Consider the following 10203-nt stretch of genomic DNA (forward strand, 5'->3'; position numbering starts at 1 on the left):
TTCCCAAAGTGTCTGCGTAACGCGGTGGATAATACGGAATAACCGGGAGGTTGGAATGATAGAGGATGCGAGACTGTCTCATCTGTATATTTTCATGATATAATAACCACTAAACATGTAATGAACAGAAATGTGACTACAGCCAAGCCAGACTAAGTATAAAGTCAGGTTATCATTGTATTCCTTGTCGTGCGTAAAGTCAGTGAACTCCGTGAGCACTTCAGGAAAGCTGTCCGCCAACCGCCACCGTTAACAATTGACTGTAGTTGAACGAGAGGGCTGCCCGTTGTCCTCCACTAAACAGTGAGCCTTTGTTTCACAGCATCTTTATCATTGACTTGGCGTATAGTTCTTATTTCTCCATTCTGTAAGCCCACTTCAAACAGCGCCCTGTCGGGTCGCTTTCTGTAGTTTATACGATAGCCAGGCATTCTGTCCAGAGTCCACATCAACAGCCACCACTTTAGTGACAAGATAGCCCACATCGGCTGAACGAGGCACCATTTCAGCCAACCAGAGAGCTGCTAGTCTGGACTGGGTACAGAACCTGAGGCGCGTTGTCGTTCTGGTCCTGGATTCATTATTTTCTAACAGTCACATTGCTACTGAGTGGAGGGGAGCCTCCATCCTGCGCTTTTACACGGAATGGAAATCCTTGATCTGCTCGTAGTCAAAAAGAGCGCACTGCATGCCGAACTCCGCTATCAGCACTAACAGGACACATATGAGAGACGGGGCCACTCCGTTAACCGAGGAGTCTCCAGTATGTAAGAAACACGGGCACTTCTGGTTCCAGTCAGCGTCTCTGGCTTTTCACTGTGAATATAGAGAGCCCGGTGTGTTGTTTCTATAATGTAGGCCTCATATGAGCTCCTCTCAAAGACAGGCGCGTTGTCCATTCACATCTGATATCTGTAAGGTGAGAAGTGACGCTGCTGGAGCGAGGGCACGCCCTCATCAGAGCACGTCACACTGATGTTATTACTCAGAGTTCTCTCTCTTCGGTCCAAGTCGCTGTCAGTTCCTAGGCTGTAAAAACCATTTGATGTAGATTTAATAGTAAATGGAATGTTTCATTTTATGGAGCACTCTACTTTACCATTATCACCCAAGTCTGAGTCTTGAACATTGATAATTTCGTTACAACTGTGCCAGACACAAAATCTTCTAATATTGCATTTGTCTTCGACATTATATTAATGATTGTTGTTATCATTTATCAGAAACATCGACGATTACTTTGCAAGAATCTATGAGTCCTCCCGCGTCCTTCTAGCTTGAAGTCAATTTGATATATTTTTCATTCTTTCGTATTCAATATTTCCTGAATAGACTCACTACACCGTCATCATTATCAACTTCAAATAATTCAGCACCCGCCTTCGACGATGTTTGATATAGAATATGTCACTTTTCCGTATGAATCTGATCAGCATCATCGCGCCTAACTGTTTAGCACAATGTGCTTTAGTGCGCGTTCTCGTTACAGGCTAGCCTTGTAAAACGGCTTGTGGAACAGACAGGAGGCGGTTATCATTTGGCGTCTAGTACAGTGATGATTATCCGCATTGTTACCTGAATAGCTGAGGCCTACTCCTCCGTATACTGCTGTTAAAATCAGCGATATCTGCTCCCTGTTTCACTCGTCTAGAGGCGTCTGCCAAAAATTTCCACATTTTTTACTACCTGTCTAGGTAAAATGTGGGGATGTTGGAATAAACGAATTATCGGTGGTTTTAGGGTGTAGCTCTGCAGGTCATTCACACCAACGTACTTATCAACTGCTCTATCCAAAACGAACCTAGCTCGCGGGCTTGTGGATGACTTCACTTATTTCGAATTTCATTTCAATTCTTTTTTGTGTCCGTGTTGTGTTGTTTCCGGGCAGTGGGTTTTCCGTTTTTTGGGGGGTAATTAAAAAGCGTCGGAGCCCCTCGCCCCCCGGTGGGGGGGTGGGGGGTTTTTTTCGCTATTGAGGGGTGGGGGGGGTGTGGGGGGGGGGGGGGGGGGGGTGTAAGGAGAAAAAAAAAAAAATTGTCTGGTGCACGATCTTTTGCTTCACTCCTGTTCTTTTCTTTTGTTGGTGGTGCGGCGGGGGTGTTTGTTCTCCCGTCTTGCCGCCCTCTCGGCCACGAAAAGAGAAAGTTTGCCTGGTGCGCGTATTGTGTTTTTTTGGGGTGGTTTCTCTTGGGGGTGGTGGGGGTGGGGTGGGGTGGTGTGGGTGGGGGGGTGGGTGGGAAAAAAATAAATTGTTTTGTGATTTGTTATAGTTTGCGTGTTGGACTTGTGGTCTTTTGGTGGGTTTTTTTTCTTCTCCTTCTCTCTTTCTGGGTGGGTGGAAATCAAATTTGGGTTCGTCTTTTACTTTCCTTTTTTCTCTCCCTCCCGCCCCTCAACGTTATGCTGTAAAATTTCACAATGGGTTTTTCGAGCTATAATTTTGATGGTGTAAAGCGGCTGGCGTCGTACTCTCTCCACACAACCGCTTGCATCGGTCTATTGCTTTCCTTGATAAGAGGCACTCCCCTGTTTTCTTTATCAGCTCGATGATTCTGCGCTGTCTCCAGTATAAAATATAGCTTTATCCTGATTTCAGCTCGCTTTTATATCCAAAACCCAAATCCTTGCTGCCTATGTTTACGCTAAAGAGCCTTCGCCATTTCCTCTGGAATGGAGTAACTGACCTGCTCCGTTCACTGAACTGAGAGAGAGGACCGAGATTTAAACACAGTAGTGCCGTATCATTGTTCTGTTCGACCATTCCTTTTCAGCAATTAAACCATAAACACCCATAATAATCCGTTAAACAATTTGCAGTATTCCGTATAAAAGTACTGTATTCAGAACAATAACACATATTCTCTGCCAATCAATCCGTCTCACCTGGAGACAAAAAGAATCGCAAGATCGTAGTCTCCTTAGCTCAGTGTTCTCCTGTAACCGGACCGTGCGACTTAGGCGCTGCGGCCTGCTCTCTTCTCTATAATATATCGAGATGACGGGGAAATAACATGCTGCCAACACTCTGCTTCTAAACTGCAACACACTAACCAACAACGCGTCCCTTCTGAGTTCAATCCACTGAAATACAGATGCAATCCTTAAAACAATTAAACGCAACCGCAACATATTCCGTATATGAGTGTCACGCCCCGACCTAGATCAATCTGTTTTTCTATATATTTTGGGTTAGGTCAGGCGGTGGTGACTAGGGTGCGCCGTACGCTAGTTTTGATATGTCTATGGGTTTTTGTATGTCTCATGGTGTTAGTATGTCTATGCCGGTGCTCTGTGGTATGTCTAGGGGTTTTGTATGTCCTAATGTTAGGCCTGATATGCGTTCCCAATCAGAGGAACAGCTGGTTTATCGTTTCTCTGATGGGGATCAGTATATTAGGTTGCCAATTATTCCTCGTTTGTGTTGTGGAGGTCTTGTCTACCATTGAGTTGCCTCGAGTGCAATACCGTAGCTTCACGTTTCGTTGTCTCTTTATTTATTTATTTTGGTTTGTTTTGGTGAGTTTTATTTTTAAAACATATTGGAACTCTCACCACACGCTGCGCCTTGTGTCCCATCCTACGACGATCGGACAATGAGAGAGTTTGAGTGATCCCGTCAAGGTAGAATACAGAATACTATTAGGATGCAAATCAACACCCATATAGGCCAATGTATGATGAACAAATGTAAGACCAATATGTCAGGGGGATTGTGGGCGGCAAAGAATGTATAACCGAAAGCACGTTGCTGTGAAACTAGACTACTCGTGGTAGAGCAACAACAAGCAGAACCCATTTGAAATTCATCCCTCTTTGCAAAGCAACTCTGTCCATGATATATGCTTCTGAAAACTGGCCAGCATATCAGATGGAACGAAAGAGCCTTCTGACAGACTGATGCAAAACTAAATGTAGTAGACATTCTAGGGAAAATGTACTTGACTAAAAAAATAACAGATTTCTATTGGGGAATCTGCGGAGGGCCCATCGTGCGCCTTTAGCGGAACTGGAAATTCCTTGAATCTGTTTATAGTCAAAAGTATAGTCCTATTCAAGTTTAACCAAACCCAGTGCATGTGACCATGTATTAACACAACATGAAACAACTGGTAAACATAGGCCCAAGGATGTGGACATGCAATTCTCCAACAAGTACCAACGTTGCTTGAAAAGCACAGAATAGACAAACCGGATGTATGCGGACGCTAATGTGCTTTTCTATAGAAATACACACTGCACTGACTAGAGATTTAGGATTGCCACCCCTTCTATATAACAGCGAACTATCCATGTGAGTTGGTGACTGAATTTAAACATCAGTGCAATACAATAGCCATTTATGTACCACGGAACAGTTTCCAATGAAATGACTCGATTGTAAACAGTTAAAACCGATTTAAACAATAAATTAGACCTACAAATATAGCTTTGAAGGAAAATGAATTATTAAATATACAGACCTCATGGAGTCTGGTTCATCCAGGATGTTCTTTCCTCTGATCCGCTGCATCGCCCTGTAGAACTGGGTCCATTATCAGTACGTTCTGACTACAGGGTCTGGCGAACTGACAGTCACTCTTTCTGGAGTCAGTCGTCCTGCACACCTCGTAATTGTACACGTGCTGATAGAGTTCCTGTCCCCAAAGTGTCTGCGTAACGCGGTGGATAATACGGAATAACCGGGAGGTTGGATGATAGAGGACGGAGACTGTCTCCATCTGTATATTTCACTGATATAATAACACTAAACACGTGATGAACAGAAATGAGACTACAGCCAAAGCCAAGACTAAGTAAAAAGTCAGATTGTCATTGTACTCCTTGTCGTGCGTAAAGTCAGTGAACTCCGAAGCACTTCAGGGAACTGTCCGCCACCGCACGTTAACATTGACTGTAGCGAACGAGAGGGCTGCCCGTTGTCCTCCACTACAACAGTGAGCCTTTGTTTCACAACATCTTTATCATTGACTTGGCGTATAGTTCTATTTCACCATTCTGTAAGCCCACTTCAAACAGCGCCTGTCTGTCGCTTTCTGCAGTTTTACGAGAGCCAGGCATTCTGTCCAGAGGTCCACATCAACAGCCACCACTTTAGTAACAAGATAGCCCACATCTGCTGAACGAGGCACCATTTCAGCCACCAGAGAGCTGCAGTCTGGACTGGATACAGACCTGAGGCGCGTTGTCGTTCTGGTCCTGGATCATTATTTCACAGTCACATTGCTACTGAGGAGGGGAGCCTCCATCCTGGCTTTTACGCGGAACTGGAAATCCTTGATCTGCTCGTAGTCAAAAGAGCGCACTATGATGTTGACTCCACTATCAGCACTAACGGACACATATGAGGAGACGGGCACTCCGTTAACCGAGAGTCCTCCAGTATGTAAGAAACACGGGCATTCTGGTTCCAGTGCGTCTCTGGCTTTCACTGTGAATATAGAGAGCCCGGTGGTTGTTTTCTATAATGTAGGCCTCATATGAGCTCCTCTCAAAGACAGGCGCGTTGTCATTCACATCTGATATCTGTAAGTGAGAGTGACGCTGCTGGAGAGCGAGGGCACGCCCTCATCAGAGCACGTCACACTGATGTTATACTCAGAGCTCTCTCTCGGTCCAATCCGTCTGTTACTAGCTATAGAAGCCGTTAGATGTAGATTGATGGTGAAGGAATGTTTTCACTAAAACACATTCACCACTCCGTTATTATCAGAGTCGGGTCGTGGACACTCATACAGCTATAATCGTATGAGAGGGGATTTTCTCGCTATTGATTAGAAGTTGACATCATGTCATCAGAAGGGTGTGTCGTTCAACGTCTACAAATGTCACTACTAATTTACTAGATCTGAAAGACGCCTTCGATCTTTTGCTTCTATGTCAATCGGTAATGTTTAGCTGTTTCATAGTCTGACCATGCCTATCTAAACGCACTTCGCCATTGCTTTCATCTATTTCAAATACGATCCAAAATAACCATCGAACTACTTGATATTGAGTAAGTGACTAACCGTTTGATCCATTGTCCTATATCAGTTGCACTGAACTGTAGTTAATAATGTACCCCTCTGTGATTTTCTCACCAAACTGCCTTGATATATTGCCTGCGTAAAAAACCGGGCGTTGTCGTTTGCATCCAAGACTGTTGACGTGTACTGCACTGTTCCAGACATCTAGCTCACTCCATCGAGGGCAGTTAAGATAACGATATCTGCTCCTGTTTCTCTCGAGTCGAAGGGCTCTGCAAAAACCATCTCTACTTTTTAGTTCCATCAGGCCTGACCTTGTAATTTAAAATAAAATGTTCGGTGGATTAAGGGAGTAGCTTTGGAAGTCCATTTCTCCTATATCAGAAATCAAAAGCTCTTTCCAGACAAATTGCTCCGATCACAGCTGATTCACTAGTTCGAATTTCATTGCATTTTTTTTTGAAAACGGAGCATTCATGATATCGATATCTCAATTGTGACTCGATAAAATCTATTGGGTTCTCCATAATAATCTGAAATGTAGTGCACAAGGCGTCGTCTGTCTGCAGAGCGCTTCACGGTCTATTCTCTCTTTATAAGGGAACTCCCCTTTCTTATTCAGCTCGATGTATTCTGCGCTGTTCCAGACGTGAATACGAGCATTACCTGATTTCAGTCTTTTATATCCAAACCCAAATCCTGCCGCTATGTTACCGACTAAAGAGCCTTTCGCCATTTCCTCCGGAATGGAGTAACTGACCTGCCCGTGCACTGAACTGAGAGAGAGGACCGAGATAAACAACAGTACTTGCCCGTGTCATTGTTCTGTCCGACATTTCCCTTCACCATTAAACCAAATCACCAGCAATCCGTTAACCAATTTTCAATTTCGTTAATTAAATCCAAAAACAACAAATGCATTCCAATAATCCTTATCGCTGGAACAAAAGAATCGCAGCTGTGTCCCGTGCTTATTGTTCTTCTATACCCGAGACGGTGCGCTCTGCGTGCGACTCTTTCTCTCTCTAATATATCGAGATGACGGGGGAGGTACTGCTGCAGATCTGCTTCTAAAACTGCACACACACTGACTGACCAACAGCGTCCGCTCTGAGTTAATGCACTGAACTACAGCTATTCTCTAAGAAGAAATCGACGTATTCTATATAACTCGTTTGGAAGGTTGAGTCATCAAAAAGAATGTATCAGCCCAATCACTGTTTTACCCCAACCAGTCACTGTGGGCTAGTATAACACTGAACAACTAGTAAACAAATACAACAGCCAATGGGACAAGTAATCTCAAACAAATAAACGTTTCTGAAACTATAGACTGGTAACATCACAACCGGAAACGACTTGAAACCGAGATAGTAATGGTAGGTTGATTTTTAATACATATACACAATAGTTATATAGATTTATGAATTATTACTTATTATATCAAATCGTTTGCATGATCTTGACAACGGATTGAAGACGTCAATACACATCTTCACCGTTTACCTAATGTCAAAGGTCCCTCTGCGACAGCAACCGTGTCATCTCAGTGGTGCTGAATTGCGCCACATCAGGGGAAATGAACGCATTATCTGTCACACGGAAAGCTTCCAAATGTAAAAAAGATCTCGATTTAAAACAGTTAAAGACATTATAAAAATGCCATTACACACAAAAATACCAGCTGTAGGGAAAATCCATTATTTAAAGTATAACAGACGCTCCAATGGACGAGTACTGCGTTCATCCTGTTGTTCTGTTCATCTGCATCGCTGCATCGTCCCTGTAGAGCTGGGGTCCATTTCAGTAGTTCTGACTACAGGGTCTGCGTGAATCTGACAGTCAATTACTTTCTGAATCAGGGTCGTTCACGCTCATCATAGCTATTACTGTGTTCGGACGGGAATCCTCTGGTATTGAACTTGATTTGGAAATCAAATTAATAACAGCACTATTGTCATTCACGTCACTAACATCAATTATTATTTTACTTGAGTCTGAAAGGCCTCCATTGTCTATTGCTTCTATATCAATCTGATAATATCTGGCTTTTTCATAATCAATTGGGCCATCTAATATCAAATCCCCATCTGCATTTATATGAAACAATTCTGAACCACTGTCCATACCATTCGAAATTAGATAGGACACTTCACCATTTATTCCTTCGTCTGCATCAGAAGCACTAACTGTAGTGACAACAGTTCCTTTTTGTGAATTCTCTGTTATTGTTGCCGTATAAACTGTTTTGGTAAAAACCGGCGCATTGTCGTTTGCATCTAACACGGTTACGTGTATCTGCATTGTACCAGACATTTGAGGTTTGCCTCCATCCAAAGCAGTTAACAACAACGACATATGCTCCTGTTTCTCTCTATCTAAAGGTTTCTGTAAAACCATCTCTACCTTTTTACTTCCGTCGGCCTGACCATGTAATTTCAGAATAAAATTGTCTGTGGGTTTCAGCGAGTAGGTTTGGAGACCGTTTAAACCTATGTCTGGATCGACTGCTTTCTCTAACACAAATTTAGAGCCAATCACCGCCGACTCACTGATTTCCAATCTTCTCTCAGCCTTTTTAAAACTGGGAGGATTATCGTTTATATCTGTGATCTCAACAGTTACCGGGTACAATTCCATCGGGTTTTCAAGAGAAATCTGAAAATCCAGTGCACAAGGCGTCGTCTGTCTGCAGAGCGCTTCACGGTCTATTCTCTCTTTGATAAGGAGAACTCCCCTTTCTTTATTCAGCTCGATGTATTCTGCGCTGTCTCCAGTATAAATACGAGCTTTACCGGATTTCAGTCTTTTGATATCTAAACCCAAATCCTGCGCTATGTTACCGACTAAAGAGCCTTTCGCCATTTCCTCCGGAATGGAGTAACTGACCTGCCCGTTCACTGAACTGAGAGAGAGGACCGAGAGAATGACAACGCGCCTGTCTTTGAGAGGAGCTCATATGAGGCCTACATTATAAGAAAACAACACACCGGGCCTCTCTATATTCACAGTGAAAGCCAGAGACGCTGACTGGAACCAGAATGCCCGTGTTTCTTACATACTGGAGGACTCCTCGGTTAACGGAGTGCCCGTCTCCTCATATGTGTCCGTTAGTGCTGATAGCGGAGTCATCCATGCAGTGCGCTCTTTTGACTACGAGCAAATCAAGGATTTCCAGTTCCGCGTAAAAGCGCAGGATGGAGGCTCCCCTCCACTCAGTAGCAATGTGACTGTGAAAATAATGATCCAGGACCAGAACGACAACGCGCCTCAGGTTCTGTACCCAGTCCAGACTAGCAGCTCTCTGGTGGCTGAAATGGTGCCTCGTTCAGCAGATGTTGGCTATCTTGTACTAAAGTGTGGCTGTTGATGTGGACTCTGGACAGAATGCCTGGCTCTCGTATAAACTGCAGAAACGACAGACAGAGCGCTGTTTGAAGTGGGCTACAGAATGGGAGAAATAAGAACTATACGCCAAGTCAATGATAAAGATGCTGTGAAACAAAGGCTCACTGTTGTAGTGGAGGACAACGGGCAGCCCTCTCGTTCGCTACAGTCAATGTTAACGTGGCGGTGGCGGACAGCTCCCTGAAGTGCTCTCGGAGTTCACTGACTTTACGCACGACAAGGAATACAATGACAACCTGACTTTTACTTAGTCTGGCTTTGGCTGTAGTCTCATTTCTGTTCATGCGTGTTTATGGTTATTATATCGTTGAAAATATACAGATGGAGACAGTCTCGTATCCTCTATCATTCCAACCTCCCGGTTATCCGTATTATCCACCGCGTTACGCAGACACTTTGGGGACAGGAACTCTACAGCACGTGTACAATTACGAGGTGTGCAGGACGACTGACTCCAGAAAGAGTGACTGTCAGTTCGCCAGACCCTGTAGTCAGAACGTACTGAAATGGACCCCAGTCTACAGGGACGATCAGCGGATCAGAACGAAAGAACATCCTGGATGAACCAGACTCCCCAATAGAGGTTCTGTTATATTTGAGTCTTTATCTTTTCCATAAAACTATATGTTTCACGTGTCTGTCTAATGCATCGGCGATTTCATCTGTTTGAAATCTAGTACTGTGTCGTACCTGGGACTTTCCATGGTCAGAAATGCTCTTCGTGATACATGTGGGGCCATTTCAGCACCATGGGTCATGGACAGCGGCTCTTGGCAAATAGGGTTTATTTCAATGCGTAGCAAATAGTTTCCTATTGTAGATATGTTTA

At 43.9% G+C, this 10203-nt stretch overlaps 3 pseudogenes; 1 reads left to right on the forward strand and 2 right to left on the reverse strand.

The window, feature by feature from the left end:
* Window positions 1–92: 92 nt before the first annotated feature.
* LOC139027849 (protocadherin beta-1-like) lies at window positions 93–1439 on the reverse strand (annotated as a pseudogene).
* A 3036-nt stretch (window positions 1440–4475) lies between these two features.
* The window catches only part of LOC139027850 (protocadherin gamma-A2-like), an 18370-nt pseudogene continuing 12642 nt past the window's right edge, over window positions 4476–10203 (reverse strand).
* Window positions 7005–9938, forward strand: LOC139027810 (protocadherin gamma-A6-like; annotated as a pseudogene).

This window comes from Salvelinus sp. IW2-2015, linkage group LG6.1 (genome assembly GCF_002910315.2).
Source record: "Salvelinus sp. IW2-2015 linkage group LG6.1, ASM291031v2, whole genome shotgun sequence".
Lineage (NCBI taxonomy): Eukaryota > Metazoa > Chordata > Actinopteri > Salmoniformes > Salmonidae > Salvelinus > Salvelinus sp. IW2-2015.